We start from the raw sequence: 23,850 nt of genomic DNA, 5'->3' as shown, positions 1-23,850 counted from the left end.
CGACAAGTTATTTTTTCTATTATAAATAAAAAGTTACAAGTAACATTCGACTTGTCTAACTCTGGTGTTACCTTATCATAAAAAATTCGTCATTATCGAAGTAACGATAAAAGAGATTTTAGAGATTAAAATGTCTTATTCATATATTTAGTGGCTAATCAAGTGCAATACGTTTCGCTCTTTGTTCGCATGATATTTTCTGTCTAAAAATCATTTGGACAACATCCGCCCAAAGTGTCTGGCAGATTCGCTCGCAGCATTCTCAGTATATTGTTATAAATTACCCTCTGTCACAATTTTATTAACCACTAAATCATGCTCGGTTTCGTATGCTCGCGCATGATATCTACTTTCTCGCTGTATGTAATGGAAGTTTTATCGTGTCGACGGAGAGCCCCTCGACGTGGGTATACATCGGCGCGGCCTTTTTCATCGAACGACCGAACGAATAAACGAGGCATCCGCGATCCGGGGAACGTCGATTGAAACCCTCTTCGATCGGGCTTATGAGCCATAATAGCGACACGGTAGTCATTCTCCTTACCTTAAATCACGTCCATGTGCACGCGCCTCACCGCGGTCCGTCGTCGTTCGCAACAAGCAGCCTCCTTAGCCGAGTATAATGGCGCAATAAATTACGCCACTTTGTGAATGTAGTTAAAACCGCTATTATACCGTCCGGGGCCATAACTAGCCGCAGGAGATAAAAATGCGTGCGCATCATTGACCTGGACGTCGGGAAGGAAAAACGTCGATATCTCCCGAGAGACGCTGATATACCGTACTCGCAGTTACGTAGGACGGCGCGGATAAGACGAATGTATCTTATCCCGTGATAAATTCATCGGCCGCGTGGGCGGAAAAACAGCGCGAATGATGTTTCGCGTTTATGAATAATAATGGCCATAGCAAATGTTGTTATTAGCGGTAATATATTATGCTAGTTTCACATGCGGACGTACTCGTAACGTTAGCGATCGGTGGATATGATCTTTGTTAAGTACCGAAGAGCGTACGTTTCGCATACGCATATTAGACCTTTTGACGTAACTGTTAACATAATTATCTCGTTTGACGTCATTTGTAACGCAAACTCATCTTTTGCTGCGTTCTTAATAGCAGTGCCATATATTTTCGATGCGCTTTATGCATGAATTTCATTTATTCAATATGAACGAAGAACACAATCTTAGAATTAATCATTTATTAAAATAATTTAATCTATAATATTATATATTTTTAAACCTTGAGAGGAGATTGTCTACAAATATTCTATAATGTTAATGCTTTATGTACTAGCACTATATTTTCTCATTTTTTTTATATAGAATATTGTTAGAAATTTTAATTGCACACGCTTTTAAAGCCAACGTGATTAGTCTTTTTCTTAATGTGATTAATGGAAATAATGGAAATTTAACACAGTAATGGAATCGATCTGTCATAATAAAGGATTTCAAAATCAAAGATTCATTGGTAAGACAATCTAGATAGGACATGGAAATTATAATCATATTATAAGACGTCATCATGACTTCCTTTTTCATTGATAAGTGAACTTATAAGTGATAAATAAGATCATGATGAGAGAAACGTCCTACGGTATTATTCTGTGTTCCGTTTGATGATAATAGATTGGCAATCCATGAATCTTCTTTTTTCTATTTTTTGTCGGCTTTTTTCTAGTTAATTCTTATAATTCTTCTACTGATGTGCGCCAAGTAAATACGATAAATAGATGGAGTCAAGCTAAAGAAATTTCTGCCAAGATAAATATCGATGCATCAGCGAAGATGACTTCATTCGCGCCTGTTCTTGACTTTCCTCGAGCCGCTGTCGTAAAGCAGGCGTGAGAATGATAATGATAATGAGTAATATAATGATGTGTACGCGGTGATCGCGATCATATATGATATTCTGATGCTATTATTTCATGAATATCGTGGCACAACTGCATTATGTTAAAGGCATTGTACATTCTTTAAACATTCCTTTCTTTCTCTATACACAATGGCAAGAAGGAAAAGTAAAATATTAGAGTAATGCTTTTCCCAATCTTATTAAGAAAAATTGTAGAATGTTGATGACCGCAGAATATTTGTGGAAAATATTTATTCTCGACATAACTGAATATTCCTTATAAAAAATTCTGTTGGAATTTTTGATGTCAATTAAATTATATAAAAAAATGATAAAATAAACGCACACACGTTTCTTTCCATCATTATTTATCTTCTCTTGTTCCTCTTCTCGAGATTTTAATATTATGTGTCATAACGATTTTCATTGTCGTCAGCATTTCTCAGTCATATAAAACTTAGTGATAAAATGTGATAAGAAAAAGTTCTTAACGATAACAAAAGGATAAAAAAATCGACACGCGCGATGGTACAACGTCTGATTCAGCGTTGTTATTCCCGGTTTAGCTCCTCGTGTCTTGTTACGCATCGCGGATGCACATGACGGGTCACGTGCATTGTTCTGTCTCGTGATTATTAATTTCTGCCTTTGTTCGATGAAAGACAATAAGACATAAGCCAGTGAGAAGATTATGGCGCCTGTGTAACATGTTGTTTCGAAGCCTGCACGCGTGCTGCAACCTTCTATCTCGTGCCTGGTATTTCGAGGCGCTTTTTGCTTCACCCGTCGCAGCATTGTGGATATTTCTGCTTTAATCTTCCTTCTAGCTATCCGTGCTGTGGTAAGCGCGAAGATAACGATAATAATAAGCTGACCGATGATGATGATGATTACGAAGTATGCCGTTTGAACTGCGCTTTATTGCTGCGCTATTATTGCGCACCTAAACTTGACGCGGCTCGTTACGCGCGATAATGATTAAAAATAAAATTATACGTTCTATCTCGAAATCTTGCACCGATCACTGCGCTTAAATGTAATGTGATAGCTTTGTTGATTGGAATACTATATTACAGACTTATTAAATCGTGTTTAATCAGAAACGCCAATCGCGAGTTTGCAAATTCACAAAGAGTTTTCAATTCTTTTCATGAGTAATATGAAAAATGTTATTGCTGATCGATAAATATATAGTGTGATAATGGGACATAAATGGAATATTTTTGTTACAATGTAAGTGTGCTAAATGTTTAAAATAATGTAGGTGCACAACTAATCTTAATTGCACTAAAAGGGATTATAAATTTTTAATTATACGAATAGTATGTGCGTGATGCTTGCGTGACACACATCGTATTTTATATAAAGATAAGATTGATCAAAAGAAAAAATATGTTAGTATTACTTTTAAGTTAATAACAGTTGCGTTAATAACAGTTTAATTATGCACATATATTAGATATGTGTTCAAGAATAATTTCGATGTGAACGCATCGCTAAACATGTAAAAAAAAAAGGAATGGGCGAATGGCTAATTTTCTCTTGCATTGACCTATTGATCACTCTTGCACATCCATCTATTGTCTGGGTGCATGTGCAGCACGCTATCATTATCGCGTGAAACGATCTTGAAAGCATCTCTCGTTGTCATCCAGTGCACGTACCGTAGACGATATGGTTGCAATGCAATGCATCGCGTCGGGACGTGCCACAACAAGATGCATTAGCGTGATTACAATTACGCCAAGTTGCCTAAGTACGATACGCAATAATACGCACGAATACTCGGCCAGGTAAACGACTGGCACAATAAACGCGAAACATCATTAATGTTACGCAGGGAATTAGTTTGTGACTAACTGATTGGAATTATCGTTCAAATTGCATTATCGTTATGAAAAATCATTATGCATTATGAAAATGGTACGATTTAATTATTAATTATGTCTATTTGTATCTTATTTCGGTAACAATATAGTAAAAAAAAAAGTATTGCGATTGATTTTAGACAAAGATAGAGAAGTTTTTCGTAAGTAGAGAGCAGAATTGTTGCAATTTGTTGAATGAAAAATCGCATTATGAAAATGGTACGATTTTATTATTAATTATGTCTATTTGTATCTTATTTCGATAATGTTATGGTAAAAAAAAAATATTGCGATTGATTTTAGACAAAGATAGAGAAGTTTTCCATAAGTAGAGAGCAGAATTGTTGCAATTTGTTGAATGAAAAATCGCATTATGAAAATGGTACGATTTAATTATTAATTATGTCTATTTGTATCTTATTTCGATAACATTATGATGGTAAAAAAAAAGTACTGCGATTGATTTTAGACAAAGATAGACAAGTTTTTCGTAAGTAGAGAGCAGAATTGTTGCAATTTGTTGAATGAAAAATCGCATTATGAAAATGGTACGATTTAATTATTAATTATGTCTATTTGTATCTTATTTTGATAACATTATGGTAACAAAAAGTATTACGATTGATTTTAGATAAAGATAGAAAAGTTTTCTATAAGTAGAGAGCAGAATTGTTGCAATTTGTTGAATGAAAAATCACATTATGAAAATGGTACGATTTAATTATTAATTATGTCTATTTGTATCTTATTTCGATAATATTATGATGGTAAAAAAAAGTATTGCGATTGATTTTAGACAAAGATAGAGAAGTTTTTCGTAAGTAGAGAGTAGAATTGTTGCAATTTGTTGAATGAAAAATCGCATTATGAAAATGGTACGCTTTAATTATTAATTATGTCTATTTGTATCTTATTTCGATAACATCATGGTAAAAAAAAAATATTGCGATTGATTTTAGACAAAGATAGAGAAGTTTTCCGTAAGTAGAGAGCAGAATTATTGCAATTTGTTTATATATTGCTGTGTAATGCGTTTTACATGAAGGTTTTGACGGATAACGGATTCAGAGTGGCACTAAAATAATGCATAGTGATCACGATAACAATACGGTTACTTTGCTCGTGTCACAAAGGAGCAAGCAATGCGTCACAATAATGCGTCTGGCATTTTCATAACGTATGTAAAAGTATGTAAATGATTCAAGTGACAGCTGTGTCACGTTCTTATAGTGATTGTTCTGTGCCTCGCGGGATTACCGCCCGCTAAAATTGCTTAATCGCTCCATATCGTTGCCTGCATTTTTGTTACCACAGTGTAATTTATATTGTCCGGTATATTATTCTTTTGCAGGTGAAAAATTCATCTTACTCTTTCTCCTTTCCTCTTTTTCTCTCATAATCACACTTGCGTATTAACATTGCTCGACGTGCGTGCGTCGCGTCGGTGATGTAAGCCACCATTTTCTTACGTGTGAAAATTACATGGAAGATACGCGAAACTTTGCAGATATTAATCTTTATTGTAATAACGTGAAAGTATATAGTTTACGTAACCCACCGCACAAATGGCTCGTAATTAATCAATTATTTAAAAATCATGAAACGTTTAAATTATCTCGGTATATTGTTCCAATAATAATCATCGTTAATAATGTTTTAATATATTTTATGGCATAGTAGAGAGAAGAGAGATTTTTTAAAACTAGAAGAAGCGGATTTGACGATCCCCTTGGAAAGATTGTAACAGCAAATTTATAGAAGTCAAATTGACTCCAATGGTTCTTCTAGATGGATAATTAGATAAAAATTCAACCATTCTTATATAATATGTATAATTGAAAATTTTTTAAATAAAAATTAAGAACATAAAAAATTATGAAAAGTCATAAAAATATATCACGTGAAAGCAAAGTTGAAAAAAATTGTAGTAGTTGAATTTTACGAGGAGCCAGACTGCCTTGATTCTTCTAATATTAATATGTAAAAGTTTGATTTGTGAATTATATATTACATATTTTTTTAAAAGTTTTTATAAGATACTTTTATAGCTTTTCATTACTTTCATTTGCCGATGGAAATGATTTTATTACTTGTACGCTCAAATATACAATTATACATATATATGTATGTTTTATATATGTATGTTTTCACATTAAATAAGCACTATGTGTGTAATGAACATATGTACTATCGTACCATTGTTACCATTGTAGGTAGTAATCAGTTCCGCAGGTAACATAATTTCTCGCAATTATCGCAACAATAGTCAATTCTGTTTTCCGTCTAACTGTTGTATGGTTCGTTTCCTCCAGTTCGTAGCAAACTTGGTGCAATTAAGCTTGTTGTCTTATCGGGATATTTCCATAATTTCTTTCTCATCGAGGGTTTCCGAGAAAAAGAAACGATCCTCGGATCTCGGGATAGAGTACAGTTACTTGATATCATTATTAAAATATTATTATTAAAAACGATTTTCTTTTATCGGCTAAATAAGAAAATTCTACTGATTCAAATAACGAAGTAAAATATAAAATTTCGCAAAAAATATTTCTTACGAGTTTTTGCAAACTTCCATGTTTAAAGTTTTGTTTTCGCGAATTGAAAAAAAATTATGTAATGATACAACAATTCTGACAATTCTTATATTCAATATTTTTGTCTTTTACATTTATTAACGATTTGAATGATTGTCTCGGGTCTGTTGAGATGTATATTATTTTCTTTAATTTTTTGTTTTCAATTAACGGAAGATGGATGGGTTCAAAACGTTGGGTTTAAAACGCCAACGTTGTCGTTAATTCTTAGACAAAAAAGTTGAATAAAGTCCGCGAAATCTTCCTTTCGTAATAATAGACGAAGAAAACATAATGGAAAGCAAGAAGAAATCTAGCATCATACGGTCACTCTGATCATTCTTCATTAAAATGAACCGATCGTATTGGCCACATTTTGTGCCGTCGTTAGACGAAGGCGCGATAATTCGTGTTTTTCACTTTTGTTACACATATATCGCATTTTTCTGGTTACGAATTATCGTATTACGACATTTTCGTTTGACAAGAATATGATAACGATATCGGAATCAATTTTTGATATTGTACATACGAGATTGCATTATGAAATATTTGTTTCTATCGCTTTATGATGCACGCATTTTGTTCTCTAAGAAACTTTTATGTTACGTTAAAAATTTTCTTTTTTCTTACAGACACTGATATGACATCTCGATGATTTATTCTGACTTGATTTATGTAGGGCACTGATCATATCACATTTTGCAAGCGCATATTACGCAGCATTATAATGAGAGCACGTATAGTGTCAATAATGAGTCATAGACGTTGCGATCATTGTCTTGAAATAGAAATACAAATCTTACAATTTTTCCACTGATAACTTGGTTTGTGCTACAATAATGCAATGCGCATCGCGCTAAACATGATATAAACATATTAAATTTTCATTTGCTTACAATTAAGAAGCAGGATATTAGAAACGTGATGAGCGAAACTCTATGAAAAACATCTTGCATTTAACTAGATTTTCCATGCTGATAATACAATCCAATAATCATAAATAAAATTGGTTTCTTATAATGATTTCTTTATTATTATAATATAATACATGGAAATTACGTTTACATTAATTTTTTATATTAAAGTCTAAATAAAATTTGAAAATTATTAATAACAATTTGTGCTTCACCAAGAAAGCACATCATGCCGAAATCGCATCCTCTATACGGCTTTTCGTTGCGCTTCTATCCTATAAAACGGTTTACGCGCTATAAAAATGGTCAACCGCAAGATTTTACCGGGTGTTTTACAACGCCAGTTACATTCAGTTACGACTACTCTGTTGAAGACGCTTAATTTGACGCACTGCTATAAAGTGCAACTGATAATGAAGTTTAATTATATCTGAATGCTAATTACAATTATTGAGAGTTAATAAATTATTGTCAAACAGATTGTTGGAACTGATTTTTATTCAATTTTCATGTTGTGTGCCATTTTTATTATATTCTTTACTTTCAGAACGAATGCAAATATTTGGCACGACGGTTTCATACACATTTGACTTATTTCAATTATTAAAAGACTATATATTTTTTTTTCAATTATGTAAGCATTTTCATTTTTTATTTAATCATCATGAAAGTGAAACTATAGGGAATACTAACGAAGGTTTAAATAAAATTTTATACTATTTAAATGAATACTATTAATAATTTGTTATATAGGGAATTTGCAATTTTGCTCCAGTATTTATGATTATATAATCATAGTTCGATTTGGAAAATGACTACTTTATCCTCAGAGGTTGAAAGAGACAAGAATTCGAGCTTTCACCGTTTCCTTTCCTTGATATTCGGCGCTGACTTCGTCGAATATAGCTTAGTAAGTGGTTCCCTCTATGGTAAAATTTCGTACTTGTTTTTGTCCTGTGTCCTGCGTCCTTAGTAGGATGAGATTAAAGTCTTGATTCGAGAAATGCATGTATATAATCAGCTGAAAAGAATTATGATGTGCATGAATGTATGACGAATCTTAATATACTTGAAAATACAGTTGATAAGTTTATAAGCATAAATTTACTATATTTAAAATTATTAAATTTTATTGATTGACGATGTGCCGCGAACAGAAATCTTCTTTTCCATCTGTTTTTTTATTAAACATTTTAAATCGGACCTATTCAAAATTTTCGTGAAATTACACAAATTATTTTTTTTATGAATATATAAACCTAAATCTAGAAATTTAAGAAATTAGAAAAAATTGTTTCAAAAATATTATTGGATAGATAATAATAAAATACATAAAAAAACATTGTATTAATTAAAAATATTTATGACGATATAATTAATATAATTTATATCTGTGCGATACAATTTATATACATAAAATTCAAATGAAAGTTTTATATATATATATATATATGTATATAATTTTTCATACTTCATTTACATGTAGAATAACATGTATATATTAAAAATTATGATTCTAAAAGTTTGTACATTTTTTTATATTCTAAGCTTAATTACTGACAAATATTTTAATTTTATTAACAAAGAATTTATTTTAAAGCAACGTTAATGTTTCAATTCTATCGAATAATTCTTCGATACGAACAATAGCTATATTCTAGCATATATTGCATAAAAGAATGAGAACGAAACCTTGTCCGGTAATGCGCAATTTTCATAGGATTATAATACGTTTTCCTTACGTGGCCTCTCGTCCTTTCATCCGCCGTCTTATTCAATCATCGATCGGCCGATGAAACAATCGTCGGTCAGACGCATCGTGAATCACAAGTATAAAGGTCATTGTGAAAAGTGCAAGTAAGCAGGCGGAGATGGAGATCGCATTAATAGAGATGTGACACGTTGCCGTTGCATTGTGGGGCTCTCTTTTCATGCTACCGCAACATATATCCTGCTTAAGTGAATGCCAAGGCCGAGTCCATCTCTTTAGCCGAGAGTCTTTAATGCAGCTCGTACGCCAACGGTCGTGGCGGACACCTTTATTTAATTACAATACGCGTCTCCGTCTAAGCGTGTCTCCTTCATTTAATTACAATAGCGCGACGCATGTAGCGCATAGCACGTAGACGAAGTAATTGCCGGTTATCGTGAACAGGAGTAGGGTTGTTCTCTCGTTCTTTTTTTTGTTCTAACCCTTAGCAACATTTGGTATCCGTCTGATATCTCACCGCATGTGGAGGTCTTTTTCACGCATTTTATTACCGCACGATGGCCTACACACACATATGTACGTGTATGCGTATGTAAATCCTGCTAGAGGCTCGCCTATTGTCGCTATTACATTGCCGTTAATGGCACTTCACAATGTAATTTGCGGCCCCTCCACCTCCTCTTCTCGTATTCTGATGAAAAAGCGACAAGTCTTTCATGGAGGCGAGTAACGAACATGTATGAAAAGGTCAATCGAGTTATATATGTCGAATTGCGTTTACAAATCCTGATTAAATCATTTATCCTGAATATTTCATACATTTTGAGTAATTTCGATACTTTCCAATGTAACGCACGAATTGTTAGTGCAAGAAATTTTGTGCCTGCATTGTTATTGATATAATTATGCAATTATGTATCTTATATTGATGAATGTGATTTGTGAAACGTTTTATATATACAATTATACAATTGTATGATTTTATCTTTTCTTACAAAGTTTATAACTGCAAAAGTCAAGTTTTTAGTGTATTTAGTTTTAGTATTTCTTATGTTTTAACATTTTTTATTTATTCACTGCTTAATACTGCTTTTTGTTTCGATGAAAACAGACTAAATATTTTTTATTTTATTCGTTTCTCAAATTTTTTATTATATTATATGTATTTAATTTGTGTCACTATGTGCAAAATGAAACATGGCAAAATATCATTAAAAGAAAATAAGAAAATAGATGATACATGCATAATGTCGACTGCATATAAATGACATCCGGTATAATTATTGATATTATTCAGCTGATTGATATTTTTCAATTGGTGTGTATCCGATTACGTACCCATCATTAATAAATACGGTTTGCGACATGTTAAAATATTTCAATCGAATCGCGAAATCAGTCTCCGCCGTAAAAGGTCCGATCTCAATTTGTGAAAATTATCATCGCGCGTGTGAGCTTCGATAATTCGCATGACACGCGAATAAGATCATCCGATGCCTGTAGGCTGTCTGAACGACAGCCTAGCACTTAAGCGGATAGTTCAAGTACTCGGGCTGAGGACGCTTCCGCGACGATCGATCTTTGATATGCCTGGATGTGAGCCGCCACGAATGAACGATCGAAAAATGCGCTTTTTATTAAAGGGGACGAAGATAGTTCATACGAGTTTTGTGAGAAATTACAGGGATCTCGTCGTGGTGGTCACCTCCGGCAAATGATTAAAGAGTCCGCCAGAGACACGATATTTTATTATTTCGTAGCTTGTTTGACAGCAATTGCGTGATTTCGTTTCCGTACCTCCGGCAATGGAGGCATGTCTTCATATTCTTTGCCTTCTTTTTACGATAAGTACGATGATCTTTTGTTTATCAGGATTCTGTTTATATACGCATATCTTTACATCTATATTGTAATAAAACTTCTGTTAAGTTTTGATATTTCAGAAGTTAATGAAGCAAGAGTAAAATTAAAATTTATTGTAGAATAAAACTAATCTACAGTGAAAAAGTCTTTTATCGTAAATGTCATAAGTTAAATATGATTTGCTAGCCGATAACAGATCAAAGAGATGCAAGGAAAAAAATTATAGAAAAAAAAATTAAAAGGGAAATCGAGCATTTCTAAGAGGAATACTAAAACTAGATTGCCATGAGACTATCAAGTGTAACATATATTTTTATAGAATGATCAGGATTGAGTAAGTTAATTTTTTTTTTAAAAGTTAAGTTAAAGTTAACAACCTTGAAAATTTAACTTAGTTAAGATAGAAATTTATAATGAAATTAATTGAATTAAAAGTTAAGTTACTAAAAAAAAGTAGTTGAAAAGTTAATAGTTAAATTTGCTTTTTATATTTTTTTAGTTCATGATTCCACGGTTTTAGTTTTACAAGTAACGGAAATGACAAATATATATTTTATCTAGAAAATATTCTATATTTTATTTACATGTTTTGTTTACATATTGTTTAGTATATAAGATTCGACTATGAATACTGGCCTGTGATATGACAAAAGCTTCAGATACAATACGAGGGAATAGCGAAGTAATAAGGAATAATAGATTTCAATCTATTAGAAATTAGATACATCGAAATACACGGTTTCTGACAAATTGAAACATAGGGGTCGATTGTGTAATTTGAAATGAAGTGAAAATTACAAAAGTGAGCAAATTCATTAGAATATTTATAATTTCATTGGTCAACACCTAGTAAATTTGCTCACTTTTGCAATTTTCACCTCATTTTAAGTTATCGCTATTGTCGCATATTACGTCTGAGACTTAACTTCGAAGAATTAAATAAAAAATTAATAGTTACGGATAAAATGTAACTAAATAAAGTTAAAATTAATTAACTTTTTAACTTAATCCAAACAAAAAACAATTTATATCCAAATTAAATTTTTCACACAAACATACAAGGAATTATGAAAAATACTATTAATTTTGCATTAAATAAATTGCATTAAATAAATTATTAAGTTTAATAGTTATGCTCTTGTTATGCTCTAACAATCTTTCTATTATATTAAAAAAGCTAAGGTAACCCTTTTTTCTAAATCTTTTTTCTTTTGCGTTACAGCGATTAGGCTTACAGTTTGACTAGACTATCATACAAAACGTGTTCTTTATGAAATTTTACAGTCGACGTGTCATCATAAATTTTATATGTACGGGTCAACTTACGGGTGGCAACTTATTAGCGCTAGGTTTAAGTGAGAAGAGAGAATAAACAGAGAGAAAAAGAAGAAGAAGAGACGGAAGAGATAAAGAACGAAAAAGAGACGAAAGTCAAGAGAGGAAGAGGGATAGAGAAAGAAGGGAAAAGAGAAGAGATGAAAGAGCGAGAATATGGAAGAAAGGCTGGGGGAGCAAACGAGAGGAGAACTGTTTATCTTGCTACCGGCGGTACGTATCGGTCAATATGTGCCCAGCCTCCGAGCACACAGACTGCATACGTGGATACATGAGTTCCAATTCCTTCTCTTCTGTCTCTTCTTCCTTCGGGCGCGATCGTGGCGGCGGCGATGACGACGACGGCGACGGCGACGGTAACGACGACGGTAACGACGACGGAGCCAAGGAGGATGATGAGGTGGCGGGTGGTAGTTGCCCGTGGACTTGCACATTACGTACCACATTATGCGCGTACACAGGGAGTCTTATCTGCGCGGGCACGTCCGGGTAATTTAGCCCGACACTCCTCACGACGTCGCTTCTTCCCTCCTCTTAGTCTCTGGCACCGGCACTCTCGTATCTTTCCCTCTCCCCTGTGGCGGATCCTGCCTCCCCATCTGCTTCTCATCGTTCCCCATAAGAAAGCGTTAAATGTTAATACGTCATTGCGGGCTTATCCGGAGGTAATAAGGGCTACAACTTGTCAACCGAACTGCACTAAGGTATCGTAATTAGAGTGTCGACGATTGATGATCCCATGCGTGCGGCCGCGTGAATGACGTGATCGAAGTTTTGCAACGTCGCACGTTGGATCGTGTCTGACATACCTCGAGTCGTTTTCAAAATAATAGCTGTAGAATGTGATGTCTACATGGGATGCACGTACGATATGCGAACAAGTTCGTTATCTGATAAGTTGATCGATGTCTTTCGTGCGACTGGACGCGTAACGTCAAATGCAATCATAATTTATTTCCCCAGAAAATTACAGCATGATATGTTAATTTCGAGACATAGGGAAAAAAGTTGAGTCATTATCAGTCAATAATATCTAGTTTAGTACTGCAGTCTATATTTTGGCCTTAAAATATTTTTATGTAGTTGTCGTTATTTTTTTACTTGTACAAATATAAATAGTCCTTTTGTGTTTCTCTGTATATAAAACTTTTTTAAATTTTCAATTTTTAGTTTATTATTCTTTTCTTAACGTATTATCCAAGAATAAATTTTTTGTTCATAAAGACATCGTTTCAGCTAAACTATTGAATTAATTATCGGAATGACAATAATCGGATTATAATAATTAATTAACTCATCATAGACATGTATTTACAAAAATAGAGTATTAGCTAACTATTGCTGATGAAAAATATTTACATATTTTTATGTACACAAAAAGAACATAACTTATATTATAATGTATATAGTTTGAATAAGTAGTATCATGGAAAAGAGGTATTGAAATGTACAAATTATAATTATATTAGATATCTCGTTTATACTTTGCAGCTGACTCTGAGATGAATGATAAGTTGTGCAATACCACTCGAAAATATTAAGAGCTCCTTTCACGTTTAAGGAGTTGGCGAGCAAACTTTATATTGGTGCCGAGTACTTAGTAATCGTGACTAAAATGAACGTTATTTATGGAACAAGCTGCTATTTCGAATTCTGTAAGTCATAATTTTTTTTTTTTTTTTTTTTTTTTTACGATACCTTGAGTAACGGTAATCTCCTTTGTCGCGTGTACGCAGTTAGTTAACGAATTTCTTTAATTCGATCAGCTTGAAGCCGAAGTCGAATAAAAAAACGAATTATTACTCTGGCAGGTGCGACAGTACTCTTACAAGACTTAATACGTTTGTCGCACGCGAGTAAAAATAATAATGTTGTAATGTCCAATTTTCTTTTAGCAATTAAATCGAAGAAAAGAAATTTACGATCTTAATGACATAATATCGGTAATAAGTTATACATTAACAATATGGATTATTTTTTAAACTAATATTTGCTTATTACTGTTGACATTAGAAAGATGTAAAAATATCCAAACAGGTATTGTAGATACCTACAATTGGTCGATGCAAAGGTTTCGATTATTTTGTTCACACGCGGTCTTTTCACGCGACGTTCTCGAGTCGTTTGCAGGTAAATTCATTCTCTTGACAACGGGTGTGTCGCGTACTTGAAAGTGTACGGCATCACACACGCATACGCGTTTTGTCGTACTGTAATGCAAATCGGATAGGTCGCGGTAGGATACGTACACGCGGTCTTGATTTAAATCTGAAAAGTGGTCCTTTCGTACCACCGGCCGGACTCCTATTGAGGAGAGTTAGCATGTGAAAGGAAGGTATGCCATTGGCAAGGACTCTTCTCAAGAGGTCCTCAAGAACGCCACTTCACCCCAGATTTTTCAATAATCCGTTCGGTCAGGAAGCCAACTTCAATTTTTATTTCTCATCGCATTCCCGCGTACATCTTTAAGGAGTGCCAAAGACTGCTGCATAGATTTCTTTTTATATTTTCACATGAAACATTCTAAAAAAAGAAAATAAAAAAGAGACGAGTTTTTTTTTTGTATTTATGCACACAATTTTATTTGTCGCAATGCTCCATTTTATTTATTTGTATATTTATGTATTTTTATGCTAATATAAGTTGTATGAATCGAATCCTTGGTGATGTAACATTGATTTATTAACATTAGCGTATTAACGTACTAAATGAGTTATTTAACGATTTTAAAATAACATTGATATTTAAATTGTGCTAATTAATAATTATAGTCCTTTATATTTTTCATTTTTATATATTTTTATATTTTATTACATATATGCTCGTATTACATAAAATTATTACATAATTTTTTAAATGTACGTATAAATTAATGATAAATATGATAATACTTAATCTCCTTTACACATGTAAACAAAAAAGTAGTCGTAGGAATGGCGAGCGATGTTTAAATGGAGCAAGACATGGAATAATTTTCTTAATTCAACAGTTGCCGCACATCGATACCTATTTATTTCTGAGGAAATAACTGTGTTTGCGTATTTCTCAATTATACCGATTCAGTTTTGCATAGCGCTCGCGTGTTTGTCGTATCGATTCATAAAATATCTCGGAAAAAATCATTTGATGAGAAGATGACTAGGCAGAGACGACACGCGGATGTCGTGACTTCATTATCTCGATGTTACTACGAAACGAGAAAGTAAAATCATTCGTGCTATCTTATGCTGTAATAGGGCATATATGCGCCAGCTGATAGATGGAATGTATATTTAGGAGAGCAATTTCTGTAATTCTCCTTCCTTTCCTTCGTTAGTATAATAATGTACTAAAAAAAAAAAAGAAACATTTTTATATTATTAGCTACGAGCTCTACGTATTTATGATTGCTGCTGAACGCAAGGCTCAATTGAAGCCCAAGTACTTATTCCGATGACGGTTGAACTCGATGAATTGCCATTACGTTCTCGTTAATGAGCGCATATACTGATTATTTACGATCCAATTTTATTTTTATGCACGAAGAAAAATATCTGAATATCTATTAACTAGGACTTCCGGTCCAAAATGGACAAATCAAAGATTTTTCTGATTAATCTATTATAATTTTAGTTTAGATAACAAGAATTCTGATTGATATGATTAGAATCTTCTGGTTGATTTTCAACAGACCAGAAAATTTTATAATCAGAAATTTTTTTCAATGTGTACTTTTGATATCTGCGTTCTTATTGAATAATAACACTTACGTTGTTATGTTGCTGTGCCGAGGCATCGAGAGATCGAGTTTCCGAAACGAAGCAGTCACGCGGTAATATGCAAATGACATATATGTATCTTGAATCGTTTGCATTTTTGATAGGCGCTTGTGCGTTTCTTGACTACTTTGTAAGATGCGAGCCTGAGAAAAATACTCGGCGATGCATCGATATTCTCGTCGACATGCAAATTGGACGGAAAGGTACATGTGAGAGAGGTACATTTTCGAGATCTCACACGGGACACGCCTGGGCCTGACTGGGTTAAAAGATGGCGGCGAGAAAAACAGTAGGAAAAAAAAATTATTGTGCAGCCGTCCCTCTATCAACGATCCCTCGACCTACGGGGTTGCGTTCCGACCGTTTTTCTGCGCCTATGTCACGGCGGTGCATAAGAACTGCTGCTAATTATACGAGAACATATACCTGGTCCACGAGATATAATATGCTAAACTCGCGGCATTATGCGCGTGACAACTTGGGTACACGCTAGGGACAATGTTGGGAAGTGAGTTGCGCCTACCTGAAGCGCAAACGGCGCTACAGACAATGCCGCGCATTTGGGTATGTAGAAAATTCTATTTCCGGTTGTCGAGTAGTATCACCGCGACGTCACGGTTCGTTAGTCCCCTAGTTTAGATCGGCTGGTCCACTCAGCATGGCTGGCACTGCCATGTCGAATAATTCTTTCCCTTGACTTTCAATAGAATATCTTTATCCAAATTGAGAATATAATATCTATTCGTTCAGTATAATACTTGGAATCATTTTTACAGTGAATTTCAACATATGTGTACTTATTTGTAACTAAGAGAAAAGAAGGAAAAAGAGAGAGGAAGAAAGATGTATAAATAATGTAATATAAACAAAATTATTAATTAATTAAACATTAGAAAAATTTTCTAAATGTGACATTAAATTTTGATATTATAAATAGAATATAAAACATTAGAAAAATTTTCTAAATGTGACATTAAATTTTGATATTATAAATAGAATATTACTGTAAAGGAAATAATCGAACTATCAATAAAAATTAAAAGATATACAATATGTACAATTCTGCTTATATATCAATTTTTTTCACTTGTTTAGTTTTAAATTTTTTAAGGTGTTGTTAAACTTATTTTCAGTAGAGATATCTTTCTTATAAAGAAATTTGTGACTTGAAATACGAAATTATTTACTTTAAAATAATTAATTATGTCAATTAATTGTTATTTCTAATGTGTTTTTATCCCATTGAAGTGTTCTTGTGGTAGCGTCTTACAAGACTACTGAAAAACTCGAGGGAATTATAATGTAACGTTACACCACACGTGTTCGTCGTCCGCGCTCTTTCGATACTATACGATCGATCATCGAACATCGAATCAAACCCTTTGTACCTTACAAAGCAACACCGCCTATAAATCCATTCTGCATCGATCCACCTTGTACGAGGGCGTGCGTGGCAGGCGGTCCGGGCTAAAATGACGATTATGCTTCTGAATTGTGCTCTCGTACACAGGTATACGCGTACGCACGTCCGCAAAACACGTATCGCGCTTTCAAGAACGCGTTAACTTTTAAAGTCACCTCTCTTTTCGAGAGTCTATTTCTCTCACTCTCTTCGAATGAAGCCGCGTTCGCGCACAATGCACGCAAGGAGGACAATCGAGCCCGCAGGCGAACAGAGAAAGAGCGATTCTTTGAGCTGCCAATAAAATATACGATTACGAGCCGCACGAGGACCAGAGGTCGAGTAGGTATCCATAGATCACCGATTGGAAGCACATAAGGCCCCATCAATGGGATCGGCGTCACTTCGGGTTACAAAAGGCGCAGGTTCCACACTAGCGTGTTCGCAAGGGCTCGTTAACCCTAAAGGCGGGTTTGCCGGTCCCTTCTCAGGTTGCCCAGGTGGGTCGCGATGGGATGCCAGGATCGAGTGCTCGATCAGTTTCCTCAGAGCTTCGCGAACCTCGTCTTCTCCTCCTCGTTGCTGCGCGAAGTTCGCTCATGTTTTTCAGAGCGATTCGTTTTCAGTGCGACGTTTACACAAGAGATACAGAGTGATTGTACATATATCCTGGAAGCAACGAGAAACAAGTGACTCTAAATGTATTGAAAATTAGTTTGCTTGTAGCTATAGTAGACGTTACGAGTATATAAAGTCGCCCTGGTAGAACATTAGACGAAGTTTACTTCTCCTAATTGGGGAGATTTTACAAGAAGGAGGATTTTTTTGTTTCTGTTACAACTTATTTTGTTATTGTTGATGAACGTGTCTTGATTTTATTCATTTCATAGTCATTGTTCGATGACTTATCTTTTTGCTATAAATATATTTGGACATTATCTTCGAAGAGAAAGAGAAGAGAGAGAAGGAGGGGAAGAGAGAGAGAGAGAGAGATATAAATAATTTTGTTGGACTAAAATAATCACGTAGGAATTTCAAATACGATAAATAATGCTGCAAAAAGTTTTTATATTTCAACAAATAGTTTGTGCATACTAAATAATTATTTTGATGGTTTAACAAAATTATTTTCAGATTTCTATATCTAGTTAAATTTTTAGATACTTTAACAAACTGTTCTTTTAAAGTATGTTAAAGTATGTAATCAAATAATCCAAATCTATATAAGTATCGTATAACTGGAAGTGAGTTATTAATAAAATGAATCGAAACTATAATATAGTAGAGTATATTAACTGATCATGCTCAAGATAGGAAAGAGATGGATGGGAAAAAAGAGAAAAACGAAAAATATAATAAAAAAGACAATGTGCGAGGGAAGAAGTGCGACTAGACAAAATTATATCTTCATTAGAAGGACCGTATAAATTATGAAGATGTGGGCAGCACTCGTGAACGAGAAAACGAGAGAGGAAGCGAATAATAGACAGACAAAAAAATACGAACCTACAGTGTTGCATAGTAAAAGTGGAGATTGTTTGTATCAAAACGTGCACTGATCTTAGTAATAAAGTGTCAAATAAATATTAATAATTATTTGTATCGATTAGCTAATTATCATTAATTTGACTTTTCATCCGTATTTGTTACTAAAAATAATTATTTGTAATTGATCAGCATAGATATTTTAGTTGAACTAGTAACTTGAAGTATAGCTGTTTTAATCACTTAGTTAATTTTAGCGTAGTCTACCATTTAATTAAAGTTTCTCTCGAAATATTAGGTCATTTAAAAAGTATCCGCGGTTTTTTGTTCAATTTTTGAATGACCCAATATATACTTTTATCGGAAAGTAACAATTAACGGAGAATTGTAAGATCTGAAATTACATGGATAATTTATTGTATATATGTATATATATATAAGTGAGTATCGCATCCACGAGATGATACAACGTAGCGGTCATCAAGAGAACGCAGCAAGAACATCCAAGTGCTCGGTCGGGCAGGAGTGAGTAAAATTATCGCACGGTTTATTGCATAATAAGTGCATGATTGATGCAAATGTTTGAGGAGGAGGCCGGTCGGCCGGTCGAGCGTGCCGTATTTATGATGTTTGTGCTCGCGGTAGAGTATCGCGGTATTGCCTTGCAAAATTCATGTCCTCCGCGAGATAGATCTACGATCTCTCATCGCGCCCACTCGCACGGGGCTTAAACCCCGTATTCCTCCGTCCACGTAAACGAATCGCGCACAAGAGTCCCTGCCTACAGATTCGCATACAGAATGCGGCTCACGTACGTTAAATACGGGCACGTGGAGCGTGCCTTTCGCTACTTTGTGCCGCGCGATGCGATGAAACGGTGCACCGCGCGTAAACCACTCATGTTACGGCCACAGCCATGGAGAAAACGGTTCGGATCCGCGTGCGGTTGGGCGACGTGTGCCACGTTTACGGCGTGCGGTTGTGTTTTTACAGCGAGAGAAAAAGAGCTTTTGCGCAACTGATATAAATCCGCGAAGTACGAGCGCGCGATAAGAGCGCCGTTAATTTTCATGCTCGCGCGAGAACGAGCGATGGCATAATCAGAAAATCCTAGCCTCAGGTAGAAACGCCACGCGCGGTTCCAAGTGTAGACGATAATTCGTGGATAAGAATGGGAATGCGCATTGTTGGCCGTTATCCCTTGAGGAATTTCCAAGTCTTCGCCATCAGCTTCGTATCTCAAGAATGCAAGAACAGGGACCGTAATATTTAAGCGCCATGATAACATTAAATAATTATTAAAAATGCGATTTTATTAAGTCGCAGTCATGATAATCGAACTGATTTTTTTTTTAATTTGACTGATTGTTTTGTTAATTCCTCTGGTCCCGAAATGTCAAGACAAAACATTCTTTTCTTTCGGATTTAGCGTATATAAAGCCGGTAGCAATATTCAGCTAATTGCTTACAAAACACAAATCCTCAAAAGAGAATTTATTCCTATTTAATGTATTAGAATTGATATCGTGTCAGGAGAGTGAATGCACGGCAATATATACGATCTCGCTTCTTACCAGCATTACTGCCTACGTACGTGTCAACTCGAGACAACGAGCTTTCAACCTTTTGTACACGTGACAGCAAAGCGCACCACGAAATGTATGTGTGGGCGTACGTTTGTAACCCGATCCACGTGGAATTTGTAGCTGCATGATCGATGGAAAAAATATAATCCGTATATTTGTATTTAGCGGAGAGATTATGCATTTTATAGACTTGGGTGTCTGCATGTCCTAGTTATTTTCAGAGCAAATAAAATTGTGATTGGATGGAAAAGAGTAATAAATCTGTAAATTGTTGTAGTTTATTGTAAAAAAATGGCGAGCATTATTATTATACTAATATATTAATATTGTACAAAATAATAATTATTTTATTTTATTACTTTTATTATATCGTATTTACATTTTTTAATACATTTCTTAAATTGATATTTAAATTGAAGTAAGTAGATATTAATATCAAAAGGGAAATTTAATAAATTTATTTATAATGAAATATATATATGTCGTAATATGGAAACCGTGATTATTTTTTTATTTAATATGTACGTATGACTTCTTTTGAGAGATTTTATTGAGAGAGAGAAAGAGTGCAAATTTTATAACAAATAGTTACTCTGTACATCGCTAAAATCTTGTTTCTCACATAAACGTATATCATTGCTGTGATGCACGCTGAATGTCATGCAGTAAATATGTGCATAATTTATTATGTAAGAGGCAGCATCCGATATAACATGGAACTATATTTCATAGAAATCTTTAAGTATCATATTAAGTGCTACATTTTTCTTTCACTTCTTACTTCACTGAAATACAATTATAGTAATGATGTAGTAATGATATAACAACAAATAATTATGTAATTATCACAAAGTGTATAAAATATACTTTTAATTCGCAAATCGATTTATTTGTTCCCCTTAAAAACCGATTTGATAATTATAGAAATTTTTCCATTTGCAAAACTTATAATCTTAATGTTTCCTGCTGTGCACTTTAAAATCTATAATTTACTTTGACATTTGCTTGCTATAAGATGTATACAATCCAGGATGTCTTAGAAAATTCATGTTTTAAGAAGACGGAACATGACTTCTTCGACATCTTTTTCCGCATTACTCCATGCTGAGGATGCATCTTTTCGCGTAAACAGGTTGGAGTTGCACCAAGAGGATGTTTATGAGATGGCATCATATAATTGCGTCATACATATTTTATCGCAGGATGCATCAATCTGTACAAGCAGGATGCAAAGACACAGAGCCAATAAGCAAGATGTATGAAGAAAAATTATGCGCGCGCTTCTTTTCGAGTTAAGCTTAAACGGCGACTGGCTTTTTGTCCGCCTCGGGAAAGATTACGAAGTATGCAACTCACAACCGGCGACTCGGTAACAAGGAGTTCCCTTGTATGCACCACACGAGTCGTACTGGAGTACGTCTCAATCGTTCACGAGCACCACGTGGTGGCATACCAGAGTACGCTGTTCTGACCATACATAAAGTAAACTGTGCTCTATCATTAAAATGCCTTTTCATAAAACTCGTTTCACTCGAATGTGATTTATGTTTCTCATATTATTGTAAAATGCAAGTAGTAGAAATCACGAGCACATAAATAAAAAATAGTAGGCGACAGAATTTTCGACGTTAATGAATTATCAGGAAAAGATATATATTCTCGATGAAATTATATATTATAAAAATACGTCCTGCAACGTTGTGAACATTAATTTGCGATTGAAAAATATAAAGACGAATTAGATAATAGGGAATGTTAGAAGGAAATCAAGTTTGAAAATTTGTCTCGTAAATATGAATCGCGATTATACATGTTACATGTCAACGTATAATTATAGCGAACGTTAACAGTGATTACTTATAAATTATTCATGAGTAATTTTCAAAAATATTTTATCGCTTGTTAATTTATTTAATTTATTATGTCTAATATTGAGAATCGATAATTGAGATAAGACGTACTGATTACTTATAAAAGTGTATCGGCACGTGAATTCTTGCAAACGAAACAAAATTTTTGGAGAATTAGGATTTCCTATAAAATCGCCGATAAGGCGATTCAGTATGAATCCTCAATGATCGGTGTTTTTACAAATTGATATAAATTGAGTATTCAATAATAGTTAGGTGTAACAATAGCAGGTGTGATTGAAATTCTACACAAGTATTTGAACCTAATCATGGACTCGTTTATATCCTATAGAACCATCTACTTCGCGACAAGTTCAATTCTTCTACAAGTATTCTGCGCACATTTTGCAGTAACCATTCGGTTTTATATACCATCCATTTCAAATTTATCAACGATACTGGTAATGGATTAATTGATTAATGCGTTGTGCGTGCCGTTCAGTGTCCATTCAAGTTTTCTTAATTCGGCTAGATCGACCGATTTCTGTTCAGCATGAATAAATGGAGTTTCTTACATTTGAGAGGAATACAGACAGACTTATGAAATCACTGCAAAACTGGTTGATAGAATTATGTCGAGGTAAACCGTCGTATGAATAACAAATAAAAATTAATAAAACAATAAGATTTCTATATTTCTAATTTGATACATTATTTTAATTACTGCTGAATTTTCAATCAATTCTTGATTGGCTAAATAGATATAATTTTCGATGATTTTCGTAAATTATTTATAAATGAATTGTAAAAAGATGAGATGTATAGAAGAAATTTTCTTGTGCTGAGTAATACTAACTACTGTGCGAAATTTAATAAAACAAGAAAGAAATTACAGAAAAAAAGTGATTTTTTTCTTGATGCGACTGAAAAAAGTGACTCTTATTTACGTTATTAACGTTCGCTGATACAACGAGCAGAAGGATTTTATGAGAACTGTATCAAACAGGTTATATAGCAGTTATATGAATCATGTTTGCGTCGCGTGCAATATAATCCGAGCACATCTTTGTGCGCATACATCATATGATGACGAGAGTCTGTAAGATCTAAAAATAAATTTATAATATAATAATCGAGCAGTACGATGACAAAATGTAATTTTGACTGATGGCGATTTTGTAAATGCGAATAGTAATAATATTTATTTGAGAGACTTTTCATTATTATTGATATTCTTAATTAAATTTCAAATTAGAACATTACAATTATTATTGTCCGTTTAAACAAACAAAGTTCTTGTTAATAGTATTTTTATCTTGCAGTAAAATTTTGATTGACTCTTATTACTTTAATAATAATTATAATTATTACAAGAAACTCATAAAGAAATGATAAAATGTTAAAATGTCACAAAAGAAATATTGAAAATTATTTTATGGTGATCTTATGTCGTAGATATTACGAGTTTAAAAAAACTTTCAATTCGAGTTACGTCGTTATGATCTTAACATGTGCAATCTGTATATCTAAATTTTTGATAATACAACGCAATTATATTTAATTTTGCTTTTGAATATGTAACAAAGCTTTACGACACGCTTCTCTGTCTATAATGATACTAACTCTTTATTTTTGTCAATTT

The 23,850-nt window shown here is 33.7% G+C and overlaps 2 protein-coding genes across 5 annotated transcripts in view; one reads left to right on the top strand and one right to left on the bottom strand.

Annotated features, from left to right (window-relative positions):
* Positions 1–18,688, bottom strand: part of LOC105144965 (uncharacterized) — a 141,103-nt gene extending 122,415 nt beyond the window's left edge. For 3 of the 4 annotated variants that reach the window (XR_015544324.1, XR_015544325.1, XM_087403767.1), the window contains exon 1: positions 545–18,688. The gene's annotated coding sequence lies outside the window, so the exon portion shown is untranslated. The remainder of the gene's footprint in view (positions 1–544) is intronic. The other variant, XR_846009.2, reaches the window with a different exon arrangement.
* The window catches only part of MESR6 (misexpression suppressor of ras 6), a 697,505-nt gene that overhangs the window by 134,473 nt on the left and 539,182 nt on the right, over positions 1–23,850 (top strand). The window lies entirely within an intron of this gene.

The sequence above is a fragment of the Acromyrmex echinatior genome, chromosome 3, assembly GCF_024713525.1.
Source record: "Acromyrmex echinatior isolate Ae372 chromosome 3, ASM2471352v2, whole genome shotgun sequence".
Classification (NCBI taxonomy): domain Eukaryota; kingdom Metazoa; phylum Arthropoda; class Insecta; order Hymenoptera; family Formicidae; genus Acromyrmex; species Acromyrmex echinatior.
This window is presented reverse-complemented; position numbering and strand designations above follow the sequence as displayed.